Genomic DNA, 13,472 nt, shown 5'->3' on the forward strand with positions numbered 1-13,472 from the left:
CAAGTTTTAGCATTTGTAATTAAATGTAGAGTAATCATTCATTTTCTTCAATGGATGTATCATTGTCTTAGTACAGAAAAATTTGGAATGCTGCTGTGACCATCTGGTTGCTGGAACCTACATCAGTCTTTGGGGGCATCTTTGGAATCTTGTCATCACCCTGGTGGGACCGTAGTCCCAGGGAGCACCTCTTCACTGCTGCCCACATTCCCTGAGCCTGCACCTCGCCCTGGTGGGACCACAAGTCCCAGGGTGCAACTGGTTCCTTTCCCGCGGCCGCACATGAGGGGGAGGCGTCACAATTGCGCTTAAAGCGCTGCCTCGCACCCCACAGCACAGGCTGAGACCAGGCGAAGCCCTGGCCAAGGGTGGGCCCGACCTTGCCCATCATTGCCAGGAAGAGGCAGGGCAGGGCCACCCCCCTTGGTTTTTGACTCATCGTCGCCCTTAAACTGGTAAGACTTCTTTGGGACCTCTAATCCAACTGTTGCCACCCTGTATCTTCAGACCATTTTGCAGAATTGCCAGTACATTTCCCCTATTTACCTCTGGGACCTGGTGGCGGAACCAGAGAACCTGCAAACCAGTGACCCATATGAACAATTTGTGGAACTCGGCCCAGCTTCGTATTATGTTGGTTATCAGTGGAGTCATTTCCTGCTCATGTTTGTTGACTCCTTGATCCTCCTTTTCACAATTTTTCAGTGTCTTTTGTTTAACCGGCTTACAAGATTGTATCTTACATATCTCCTTCTCTAATTGCAATTCTAGTCTTGTACCCAAGTCTACTCTACTCCTTTTAGGCTTACATTGGGGGTGAGGTGGTATTCTACCCTTCCTTGATTAGAACATGGGCAAGTGTACTTGTGCAGTAAAAAAACACCCCAGGTGCCTATTCCGGCTCCTTTGCCCCAACCTCAATAGACAGGATGCTCCAGAGGGCCATTGGCGTGGATTCAACCAAAATAGAGTTGACGGAGAGGCGCCTGTCTTTAACTCCGGACATATTCAGGCAGAGGCCTGAGCCACTTATCTCTCAACCAATAATTCCTGGTTCTGCATCGGGGTTAACAGAATCCTTGTCTGGAACAATTGAGTCACTCCCACCATCACCGCAACAACTCCCAGTGAAGCCAGTAACTCGTAGAGGTGGCACCACCACTAGCTCATCTAAGACTGTTAGATGTAAAACTGGTAATGGGGCAGGAACTAAGAGAAGGAAAAACCCAGAATTAATAAGCAGCGAAGATGAACTAGCTAGCACTGGGAGAGTGACTGAATCTCTCACTAACCCTCAGTTAGCTTCTGACTGTCCTTCTTGGGTGAGGAATTTGACAGTGGAGTTAGAGACCCAGATGAGAGCTATCGTAAAGGAAGAGCTTGCGCTCCTACTCAACCACCTAGGCACAGATCAACTAACAGGGCAGAGCAGCAAGGCCAATCCCCCTGACAGCACTTCCCCTGCTTTAGGGAAGAGGAAAGATTGTAGCTCCCAGACGGATAGTGTAGGCCAATCCTCCCCAGGCAAGCGTGGACCTACGAGGGCCATATCCTCCACTGTCCAAACGAGTGCCGGCAGGGCAGAGGCTCATAGTGCCGTGCCAGCTGATAATGCTCTGTCTCATTCAGAAAAGCCTGGCATTCACCCAGTCCAAGATCTGAGGACAACAACTGGCCCTAGGAGCCTAACCAATGTGAAAGGGAGCAACTACTTTGCTCCCAACCAGGAGGACCTACAAAGAAGAAGGCCCACCCATATAGAGCACAGGGTAGGCAGGGAAAGGCTAGACCCTGTAGAGGCAGAGGACACAGGATCAGTACTATTGACTACCCCGACCATACATCTACCCCCAGCCTCACTCCCTTATGTTATCATACTAACAGGTGTACCCGAGATTAAAAATGGCCAGAAAGAAACACAGCTGGACCTAAAGAACAATTGTCTTTTTTGGCTAACCAGGCAAAAGCAGTTCTCCTCTGACAGGGCTGGAGAAATTTTAATGGTTCGAAGAGTTGGGTGAATGGGTTAAAATTCAAAATCAATGCAGGGAGACTGCATAGTCATTAACTTTAGTAATCCCCTGACTGTACAAACCTTAGCAGGCCAGATTGCCCGTCCCCATGCACCATGTACAGGGGTCCGAGCTCATACTTTGGATTTTTTCTATTCTCACAATTACACCCTACCTTGGACCCCAATCTCTAGGGCCCCAACATATAGGTTTCAATTCCATCCAATAGCAGGCCAACCCCCTAGACCTCTCTTTAACATCCCAGTAGCAAACAGATTTGGGGCCCTTGAGGAGGTGGACTGACTCGTGCTGCAAGGTGGTCACACTCTCAGTGCCGGGTCTTGGGGGGCCAACAGGGAACCAGGGAACCAGGGGTGAGCAATAGTGGGCTGAAGACTCAGAACATCCTCAATAGCAATGGAGATGAACAAGGGGACCAAAAACTCGAGTCCCAATGGGGAGCCTCAGATTATGGCAGGATTGGTGTAGATTTGCTTCACAACCCACCTCTAACTTCTCCAGACTTCTAGTTCAACTAGGAGCAGCCCCCTATTGGAAGCTGTTGAAGTAGTCTCCATGGCCCAGCTAGAGATCATTCAAAGCCCTGACCCTAACAGTCATAATGCACATTGTGTTAATCTTAACCCCGGCCATAAACTGAGGGTTTTATCATGGAACATCGCCGGAATAAAAAGTAAACTGCACTGCCCAGACTGGGGGCAATTTGTAGGCAACCATGATGTGTGTATGTTTCAGGAGACATGGACAAGGGAGGACATTGTGAGGGGGGGGGTTATGCAACTTTCAATGTGTTGGCTATGACAGGGGGAAGAGGTAGACTCCGCGGGTTTTCATGCACTTGGGTTGCTACTCACTTGGATTGTACTGTTGAGCAGTTGAACACCTTATCCAACGACATCCAGTGTATTGTACTCACTTTTTCCTCCAGGATCAAAATAGCCTTCATTAACATTTATTCCCGTCCTGTAAGCATCGCACAGGAATCCCGGACCATAGATCTATTAAACACATTTATTGAATCCGCACCCTTGAATGCAAGACTGATTATAGGGAGAGATTTTAATTGCCAATATGAGCTCCTCGCTGCCCCCACTGATGCTCCCCCTAGCGATGAGGATTGTCTTTGGCTAATTCTTGATCCTCAAATTCCACCGGTAAAGGCCTGGACCCCCCTGGCACTCCAGATAAATGCAGTAACACTAAACCATTCCCTGAGGGCATGTAACGGCCGTACCAAGTCAGACCAGCCAGGGAAGCTAACCTTTTTAAAAGAACAGGACAATCCTCTCTTTTGGATTATATTCTAGTGGAAACAAGCATATGGCAGTGGGTTGTCGACTTCGCTGTCATGCCGAGACATGACAGTGACCACAACGCCCTGATACTGGAGTTGGAGCCTCCAGAATTCTACAATCCCACGGCCATTGGTACCCCTGTAGGTATCATTTTAACACTTGCTAACAATAGAAGGAAAATCAGATGGAGAACACTCAAGCAGTCACCAGATAAGGCAGCCGAATTATATGCTCTAACTATTTCGCCCTTAATGGAAATGGAGGAGGCTGCCATGTCACTTAACTCTCCTCAAACCATCAGTCGACTTGAGGCTCTGCACGTAGAATTGTCAACTAGCCTGACTAACATTTTTAACCCCCTGACGCATTCTAAGGTGAATAAGGGTGCCAAACAAACTTGGTTCAAAAGACACACAATTGATGGACGGAATTCAGAACAAATCAAAACATTCTCCCCCAGTCAAAGAGATCTGGGTTAAATCCATCATTCTTTTGCTCACCATGCCACCCCAGTTTAGACCTGGCCATATGCAAATCAGTCTTGACCCTGTGCCTCATGGGAACAGTCCAGCCCAAACTGCCAAGTCAGGTCCTCCCTGGACCGGAAACAAGCATCCTAGGACCTGTTCTCTTCAGCCATGATAGCTTCAATCCAGTAGCAAAGTGAGCCCGGGATCTACGTCTAGGCATACCCAGTGCACTTAGGGCAAGAAAGCAAAAGACACACAATTAATGGATGGAATGCAGAAAAAATCAAAACATTCTCCCCCAGTCAAGAGATCTGGGTTAAATCCATCATTCTTTTGCTCACCATGCCACCCCAGTTTAGACCTGGCCAAATGCAAACCATTTTTGACCCTGTACCTCATGGGAACAGTCCAGCCCGAACTGCCAAGCCAGGTCCTCCCTGGACCGGAAGCAAGCATCCTGTGACTGGTTTCGGGGTTGTACCCCTCTTCAGCCAGGATAGCTTGAATCCAGTGGCAAAGTGATCCCAGGACCTAAGTCTAGGCATACCCGGCGCACTTAGGACAAGAAAGCAAAAGACATACAATTGATGGACGGAATGCAGAACAAATCAAAACATTCTCCCCAGTCAAGAGATCTGGGTTAAATCCATCATTCTTTTGCTCACAATGCCACCCCAGTTTAGACCTGGCCATATGCAAATCAGTCTTGACCCTGTGCCTCATGGGAACAGTCCAGCCCGAACTGCCAAGCCAGGTGCTCCCTGGACCGGAAACAAGCATCCTAGAACCGGTTTTGGGGTCTCACCCCTCTTCAGCCAGGATAGCTTGAATCCAGTGGCAAAGTGAACCCGGGACCTGCGTCTAGGCATTCCCGGCTCACTTAGGGCGAGAAAGCAAAAGACACATAATTGATGGACGGAATGCAGAACAAATCAAAGCATTCACCCCCAGTCAAGAGATCTGGGTTAAATCGATCATTCTTTTGCTCACCATGCCACCCCAGTTTAGACCTGGTCATATGCAAATCAGTCCTGATCCTGTGCCTCATGGGAACAGTCCAGCCCGAACTGCCAAGCCAGGTCCTCCCTGGTTCGGAAACAAGCATCCTAGGACCGGTTTCAGGGTTTCACCCCTCTTCAGCCAGGATAGCTTGAATCCATTGGCAAAGTGAGCCCGGGACCTACGTTTAGGCATACCCGGCGCACTTAGGGTGAGAAAGCAAAAGACACACAATTGATGGACGGAATGCAGAACAAATCAAAACATTCTCCCCCAGTCAAGAGATCTGGGTTAAATCCATCATTTTTTTGCTCCCCATGCCACCCCAGTTTAGACCTGGCTATATGCAAATCAGTTTTGACCCTGTGCCTCATGGGAACAGTCCAGCCCGAACTGCCAAGCCAGGTCCTCCCTGGACCGGAAACAAGCATCCAAGGAGCGGTTTCGGGGTTTCACACCTCTTCAGCCAGGATAGTTTGAATCCAGTGGCAAAGTGAGCCCGGGACCTAAGTCTAGGCATACCCGGCGCACTTAGGGCGAGAAAGCAAAAGACACACAATTGATGGACGGAATGCAGAACAAATCAAAACATTCTATCCAGTCAAGAGATCTGGGTTAAATCCATCATTCTTTTGCTCACCATGCCACCCCAGTTTAGACCTTGCCATATGCAAATCAGTCTTGACCCTGTGCCTCATGGGAATTGTCCAGCCCAAACTGCCAATCCAGGTCCTCCCTGGACCAGAAACAAGCATCCTAGGACCGGTTTCGGGGTTTCACCCCTCTTCAGCCAGGATAGTTTGAATCCAGTGGCAAAGTGAGTCCGGGATCTACTTCTAGGCATACCCGGCGCACTTAGGGCGAGAAAGCAAAAGACACACAATTGATGGATGGAATGCAGAACAAATCAAAACATTCTCCCCCAGTCAAGAGATCTGGGTTAAATCCATCATTCTTTTGCTCACCATGCCACCCCAGTTTAGACCTGGCCATATGCAAATCAATCTTGACCCTGTGCCTCATGGGAACAGTCCAGCCCGAACTGCCAAGCCTTGTCCTCCCTGGACCGGAAACAAGCATCCTAGGACCGGTTTCGGGGTTTCACCCCTCTTCAGCCAGGATAGCTTGAATCCAGTGGCAAAGTGAACCCGGGACCTATGTCTAGGCATTCCCGGTGCATTTAGGGTGAGAAAGCAAAAGACACACAATTGATGGACGGAATGCAGAACAAATCAAAGCATTCACCCCCAGTCAAGAGATCTGGGTTAAATCCATCATTCTTTTGCTCACCATGCCACCTCAGTTTAGACCTGGCCATATGCAAATCATTCTTGATCCTGTGCCTCATGGGAACAGTCCAGCCCGAACTACCAAGCCAGGTCCTCCCTGGACCGGAAACAAGCCTCCTAGGACTGGTTTTGGGGTTTCACCCCTCTTCAGCCAGGATAGCTTGAATCCATTGGCAAAGTGAGCCCGGGACCTACGTCTAGGCATAAACGGCTCACTTAGGGCGAGAAAGCAAAAGACACACAATTGATGGACGGAATGCAGAACAAATCAAAGCATTCACCCCCAGTCAAGAGATCTGGGTTAAATCGATCATTCTTTTGCTCACCATGCCACCCCAGTTTAGACCTGGTCATATGCAAATCAGTCCTGATCCTGTGCCTCATGGGAACAGTCCAGCCCGAACTGCCAAGCCAGGTCCTCCTTGGTTCGGAAACAAGCATCCTAGGACCGGTTTCAGGGTTTCACCCCTCTTCAGCCAGGATAGCTTGAATCCATTGGCAAAGTGAGCCCGGGACCTACGTTTAGGCATACCCGGCGCACTTAGGGTGAGAAAGCAAAAGACACACAATTGATGGACGGAATGCAGAACAAATCAAAACATTCTCCCCCAGTCAAGAGATCTGGGTTAAATCCATCATTTTTTTGCTCCCCATGCCACCCCAGTTTAGACCTGGCCATATGCAAATCAGTTTTGACCCTGTGCCTCATGGGAACAGTCCAGCCCGAACTGCCAAGCCAGGTCCTCCCTGGACCGGAAACAAGCATCCAAGGAGCGGTTTCGGGGTTTCACACCTCTTCAGCCAGGATAGCTTGAATCCAGTGGCAAAGTGAGCCCGGGACCTAAGTCTAGGCATACCCGGCGCACTTAGGGCGAGAAAGCAAAAGACACACAATTGATGGACGGAATGCAGAACAAATCAAAACATTCTATCCAGTCAAGAGATCTGGGTTAAATCCATCATTCTTTTGCTCACCATGCCACCCCAGTTTAGACCTTGCCATATGCAAATCAGTCTTGACCCTGTGCCTCATGGGAACTGTCCAGCCCAAACTGCCAAGCCAGGTCCTCCCTGGACCAGAAACAAGCATCCTAGGACCGGTTTTGGGGTTTCACCCCTCTTCAGCCAGGATAGCTTGAATCCAGTGGCAAAGTGAGTCCGGGATCTACTTCTAGGCATACCCGGCGCACTTAGGGCGAGAAAGCAAAAGACACACAATTGATGGATGGAATGCAGAACAAATCAAAACATTCTCCCCCAGTCAAGAGATCTGGGTTAAATCCATCATTCTTTTGCTCACCATGCCACCCCAGTTTAGACCTGGCCATATGCAAATCAATCTTGACCCTGTGCCTCGTGGGAACAGTCCAGCCCGAACTGCCAAGCCTTGTCCTCCCTGGACCGGAAACAAGCATCCTAGGACCGGTTTCGGGGTTTCACCCCTCTTCAGCCAGGATAGCTTGAATCCAGTGGCAAAGTGAACCCGGGACCTACGTCTAGGCATTCCCGGTGCATTTAGGGTGAGAAAGCAAAAGACATTCAATTGATGGACGGAATGCAGAACAAATCAAAGCATTCACCCCCAGTCAAGAGATCTGGGTTAAATTCATCATTCTTTTGCTCACCATGCCACCTCAGTTTAGACCTGGCCATATGCAAATCATTCTTGATCCTGTGCCTCATGGGAACAGTCCAGCCCAAACTACCAAGCCAGGTCCTCCCTGGACCGGAAACAAGCATCCTAGGACTGGTTTTGGGGTTTCACCCCTCTTCAGCCAGGATAGCTTGAATCCATTGGCAAAATGAGCCCGGGACCTATGTCTAGGCATACCCGGCGCACCTAGGGAGAGAAAGCAAAAGACACACAATTGATGGACGGAATGCAGAACAAATCAAAACATTCTCCCCCAGTCAAGAGATCTGGGTTAAACAAACGTGGTTCAACAATTCTTGTCCTAAGGCAAAGGGTGCCCTCATAGTTGCCATCAAAAGTAAGGATAGATCCTTAATCAAATCAAAAAGGGCCCTTTATCGAGATAGTATCAAGTTAGCTAAGAAGAACTGGGAGCTTGAAAGATGGGATGCCATTAAAACAGCACTTTCTAATAGGGACACGAAGACGTTCTGGTCACTAGTGAGTACAGACAGTAGTATAGAGAACTCAGCATTAGACCCGAATATTGCTGCAGCCGCATGGAAGTCTCACTTCCAAGCTCTGTATTCCACAGAGGATGCCACAGAACCCAAATATGAAACATCTTTAGCAATCCCAGGGATTTTCCTTGAAGACCCCCAAGGGTTTACTTTCACAGAAGTTTTAAATGCAATCAGGAAGCTTGCCCTTGGAAAGGCCCCCGGACTAGACAAGATTCCTGGGGACTTATTTCGGGAGGAACCAAACATTTGGTGACCCTATCTTTGGGCAACATTTAATGTCATTCTGAATGGCATGAAGATCCCGGACACCTGGTTAGGGGCTGAAATTTTCCCAATGTTTGAGAAGGGCTCACCTCTCCTGCCCGCCAACTATAGGCCGATCAGCCTGATTGACGTCACCCAGAAATTATTCGCTAGGCTTCTCCTCGAGTGCCTCCACTCCTGGATGGAAGAGCATGAAATTCTGAGTGTGTATCAAGCTGGTTTTCTGAAGAATATCTCCACTATCGACCAAGGGGCAGATTTACAAGCCCCTTGCACCACTTTTGCGCCACTTTTCCAATGTTAAAAATGACACACAAGTGGCGCATGGGGCTTGTAAATCTGCACCCAAATCTTCAGGCTCCAATTATCATATTGGAAGATGGTGTCAATAGAGGGTGGCAGCCTTTATTTGAAATTCGTTGACCTTAAACCGGCCTAGGATTTGGTCCCCCGGGCCAAACTGTGGTAGGTTCTTGAACAATTGGGTATCTCGCCCTACCTGTTGTCATTGATCATGCGACTGCATCCAGGTAATTTTGCCCAAGTAAGGTACGGGAAATCCGGGGAATTGACTAACCCTGGGCGTAGTTCGCGAAGTAGCACTTCGCGAAGCTACGCAAAGTGCAGTTCGCACTATGCGAGCTATGTGTAGCACTTCGCGAACTGCGTAGTACCTTGTTCGCACTGTGCCAGATGTCGTTTTCAATGATTGCACAGTGCAGACAAGCAACCGGCACTGTGCAATCATTGAAAATGGCATCTTGCACAGTGCGAGCTGTAGTTTTCTGCTGCTCGAGTAGATTTTTACTCGAGCAGCAGCTTTCTCAACGCGAACTGGTAGTTTCTCATCGCGAGCGGTCGCGAGCATACGCGACCACTCGCAATGAGAAACCTGACCTCCTCGCGTTGGGAATCTCGCCGGGAGGTTTATTTTCCATGATCGCGATCGCCAACTTGATGTTGCTGATCGCGAACAAGGAAAAAGTCTCGCCAGGATGTCATTTTGCTTGCTCGCGGTCGCCAACTTGTCGTTGAGGACCGCGAGCAAGCAAAAAGTGACCGCAGCACTAAGCTACGCGTGTTCGCACTGTGCTACGTGCAGTTCGTGTAGTGCGAAGTAGCGCGAACTTCGCAAACTACGCGAGCGTAGCGTAGTGCTTTGCCCAGGCTTAGAATTGACCCCCCACTTCCCAGTCAACAGAGAAGTAAGGCAGGGGTGTGTGCTGGCCCCTACCCTGTTTTGCCTCTTTATCAATGCTTTGGTGGCTCAATTAAGTGAGGTAGTGGACAACGACGCCCCAAAGCTGGTCCATGGTAAGGTGCCAGAAATTATGTTAGCGGATGACACCTTGTTGTTATCTAAGTCCCCTATGGGCATCCTAAGGATTCTTGACCGTTTCTCTTTATTTTGTAAAAACAGGTGGCTGGAGATTAATGCATCAAAGACCAAATTTATGGTCTTTAACCCAACCAAAACATCTCTTCGAAACCCCTCCTTAAATAGCACCTTGTTAGAGAGGGTGACTGTCTTTGACTACCTTGGTGTTACATTGTCCGAAACATTTGAATGGGGCCCGCAACCAGAAAAAGCAAGCTTGAGGCTAGCGCAGATGTTTGGGGGAATCACTAAAACCTTTAGGAACTCCTCATACAAACCGCCTAGCCCGGTGACTGAGATATATAAAGTACAAGTTAGAAGTGCTGTAATGTATGGGGCGTAACTATGGGGTCACTGTCCCTCTGGTGGCTGGCCAAAATAGAGAATACATTTATGAGACAGCTCTTGGGCCTACCGCCAGGCACTCCCCTCATCCCTCTGTGCCTGGATTTAGGAATTAAACCTATTGTGGAGGAGATTGAACTCAGACCGTTGACCTTTTGGCGTAGTTTGTGGGCGACCCCTGAATTAGCAGTCTTGCAGTCTGAACTTAAGGGGATTATGGGACTCCCGGGGGTGGTAAAGTTACCATGGTTTGCAAATATAAAAGATGTTTGCCTTAGACTAGGCACACCTAACCTATGGAGTAACCCTGAGGAAGTGTCCCCGACAATTCCACGACTAGAACTAGTAAGAGCCTACAGATCGCTCAGACTAGCTGATATACAGGGGAACACTAAACATGGGTACCTAACGGCTGACTTCCTCAATATTAAAGCTCAGTACCTCCTTGAGCCTTTTCTGGATGACATACAACCTTCCATGGAAAGGAAGCTATATATCCAGTTTAGAATAGCGACCCTGCCGGTTCATGCATTCACGAACAAATGGTCAAAAGCTCCTTACCTTGGGTGTCCTGCTTGCAATAGCCCTGACGAGTCTGATATTCATGTTCTTTTCTTTTGCCCTTTTTAAATATAGCCAGAAGGCATTGGCTCATACCACTTTGTAGAAATCTGGGGTGTAGGCAGTGTTAAGAGGCGTATAGAATACTGAGATCTGACACTCACCCCACCACAGTTTTTGCCATGTCCCAATTCCTCAATTATTTGTTGCATAGGGTGTTGTTAAATTCATCACAGCAACCATAAATAGTTCTCTTTGTACTTTGTCTAATTTTAACCTTTTTTATCTTTTTAATATTTTTTTAACTCGCTCCTAATTATTTTAACTCTCAATTGTTGTAATGATACTTGATTAACTTAAAATGCATTGTGGCTATCTTTTATAATCTGCCTTTGATTAATTTTTTATATTGCTCAAAATTAGCTATGTATGTATTTGTATCATCTACTTTTTATGGGCTACAATGACCGTAATAAAGTTTGTTGAATGGAATGGAGAAATATTTGTAATTGTAAGGTCAAACACAGAGTGGGATTTTAATAAGATGCTCCAGGCAATTGAGGACGAATATTAGCCTATAAATGGCACAGTAAAACATTATTTTGTACTCGATCACAACACATCAAACAGACTTACTAGGTCACTCTTTTCATTGTATTACGACTCCCACCACTTCACTACAGCATATGACAACCCTACTGATTAATTTCTTTCTGCTCTTGACATACAACTCTATTGCATCATCTACTGCAACTGAACTTCCAAGGCAGTGGAAATATTTTCCACACGTAATATATTCTTGCAATACTTCCTCGTTCTACTGGAGATTTTAAACAGGCTGACTATGTTTTTAATATTGTCAAGCTGGCCAACATTATTGATATTTCTCTATTTTTTTTTCAACTTAATAAGTGACATCACCTGTAACAATGTTGCACATTTTTTACATTTACATTTCAAATCATCCTTTTTCAAATGTTAAGTAATTGCAATGTGTGTGTCATGAGCTCTGGTTCTCTGGCTGCCAGAAACTAGACTGCACTCTGAGCAATGTTTTCCCATTTATATCCCAGAAAAAGATTTGAAAATATAGGGCTTGATACACAAACTGCACTTTGTAGTAGGTTTTGTAGTACTGCAGTAGTACTACATAACTACTGCAAAGTGCCATTCACAAACTGCACTAACGTACACTTTTGTAGTAAACTTACACCATTGTAGTAGGTCCCTACTTCCATTATTTTTTATGAGAGGGTGTTGCAGAAGCAGTGGTTTGCCATGTGTAATGCTGGACTTAATTCAAAAGTGTAAATTACTACAAAAGTGTAAGATACTACAGAAGTGCAGTTTCTGACTAATGAAAAGTAATAAACTTACTCAACAGTGTAAGTTATCTTTGTGAATAAGGCCCCTAATGTTAATTTTTTGGACCACAATATTTTGTCAATATTGTGCCAATTATATTTTGGTCTAGAGTCTGTCATTCAACACAACCTGGTGAGGTACAATGGATATGGATTTCTGACTGACAAGATGAGAATCATTAGAGGGTGACATACTGCAAAATGTTCTTAAAATGGACCAAAATATGAGAGAGTGGTTGTGAGGTTTACTGTACACTCTCCCTTCTCAGGTCAGAATTCCTCAGAGCTGCTCTCATTGTGGTTCACTAAAATAGAAGCTTGACGCTTCAGTGGATAGTTTGATATTGGTGTTAAGGCATTAGGAATCACAGATATTTAAAAGTTGTAATTTCTATCTCCATCTTCAAAGGCAACATACACATTTCCTGGTGCTGTTTGCAAATACTAATTTTAAAGAACAAAGGTCCTTGGCATAAGAGGAGATAGTTTAAATGTTTCAACATAGACTACAATGAGCACTATGGAGGTTCTTCCAATGTCCAGCCGGACAGAGGAATATTTATTCAAGTAAGATAACAGGATGGACAAAATACAAGGCACAACAGAGATGGCGAACGGCACAGTCCTGTACCGAGCGTTTGAAAAGAAGGTATAGGGAGTATAGACACAAGAAGGAAACAGCAGGCAAAAAAGGGGGGAAGAGCAAAAGGCGGCTTACATTTACATAATAATACTGTGTAAGCTCAAACCAACAAACAACGCACTCATTTTGTCACAATGGTTGAATAGTGGTGTTTGCTACAAAGGTCGACGTTTCGATCCCTAGCTCTCAATACTATGGGATCATCATCAGGACTAGAAAATGAACTGTTGCCTGATAGATAGTGTCAAGGAGCCTGGGAAGCAGCTCGGAGTGGACCTGGGAAAGCTCTGTGGGTGCCAGGAGCAGCTCAATGGGTGCCTGGAGCTCGTCGGCAGTAAGCGAAAGCCCCACGAGGGCGTCTGGATGCTTGATCGTAGTCCACAGTTGGTCGTGTTGTGGGACAGTGGGCGACGGATGAACCATGCGTTCAGGAGGGCTGGAGCTTGTAGATACAAACAGGGCGCAAGGGGCCAGAACCGAGTGTTCAATGGCCAGAGGTAGAGAGTATAAGCAGCGGATGGGGCTGCCAGACAGCGCGGGACCGGAGCTCTCGATGAGTAGCTGGCGGCCGGAGGAAGCAAGGATCTGCTTTTCCGTTCGGCGTGATAGTTTGCAAATACTAAGACGTAGTAAACGTACTTAAAAGTGTAAGCTACTACATAAGTGCAGTTTGT

This window comes from Triturus cristatus, chromosome 5_2 (assembly GCF_964204655.1).
Source record: "Triturus cristatus chromosome 5_2, aTriCri1.1, whole genome shotgun sequence".
Taxonomy (NCBI): Eukaryota; Metazoa; Chordata; class Amphibia; order Caudata; family Salamandridae; genus Triturus; species Triturus cristatus.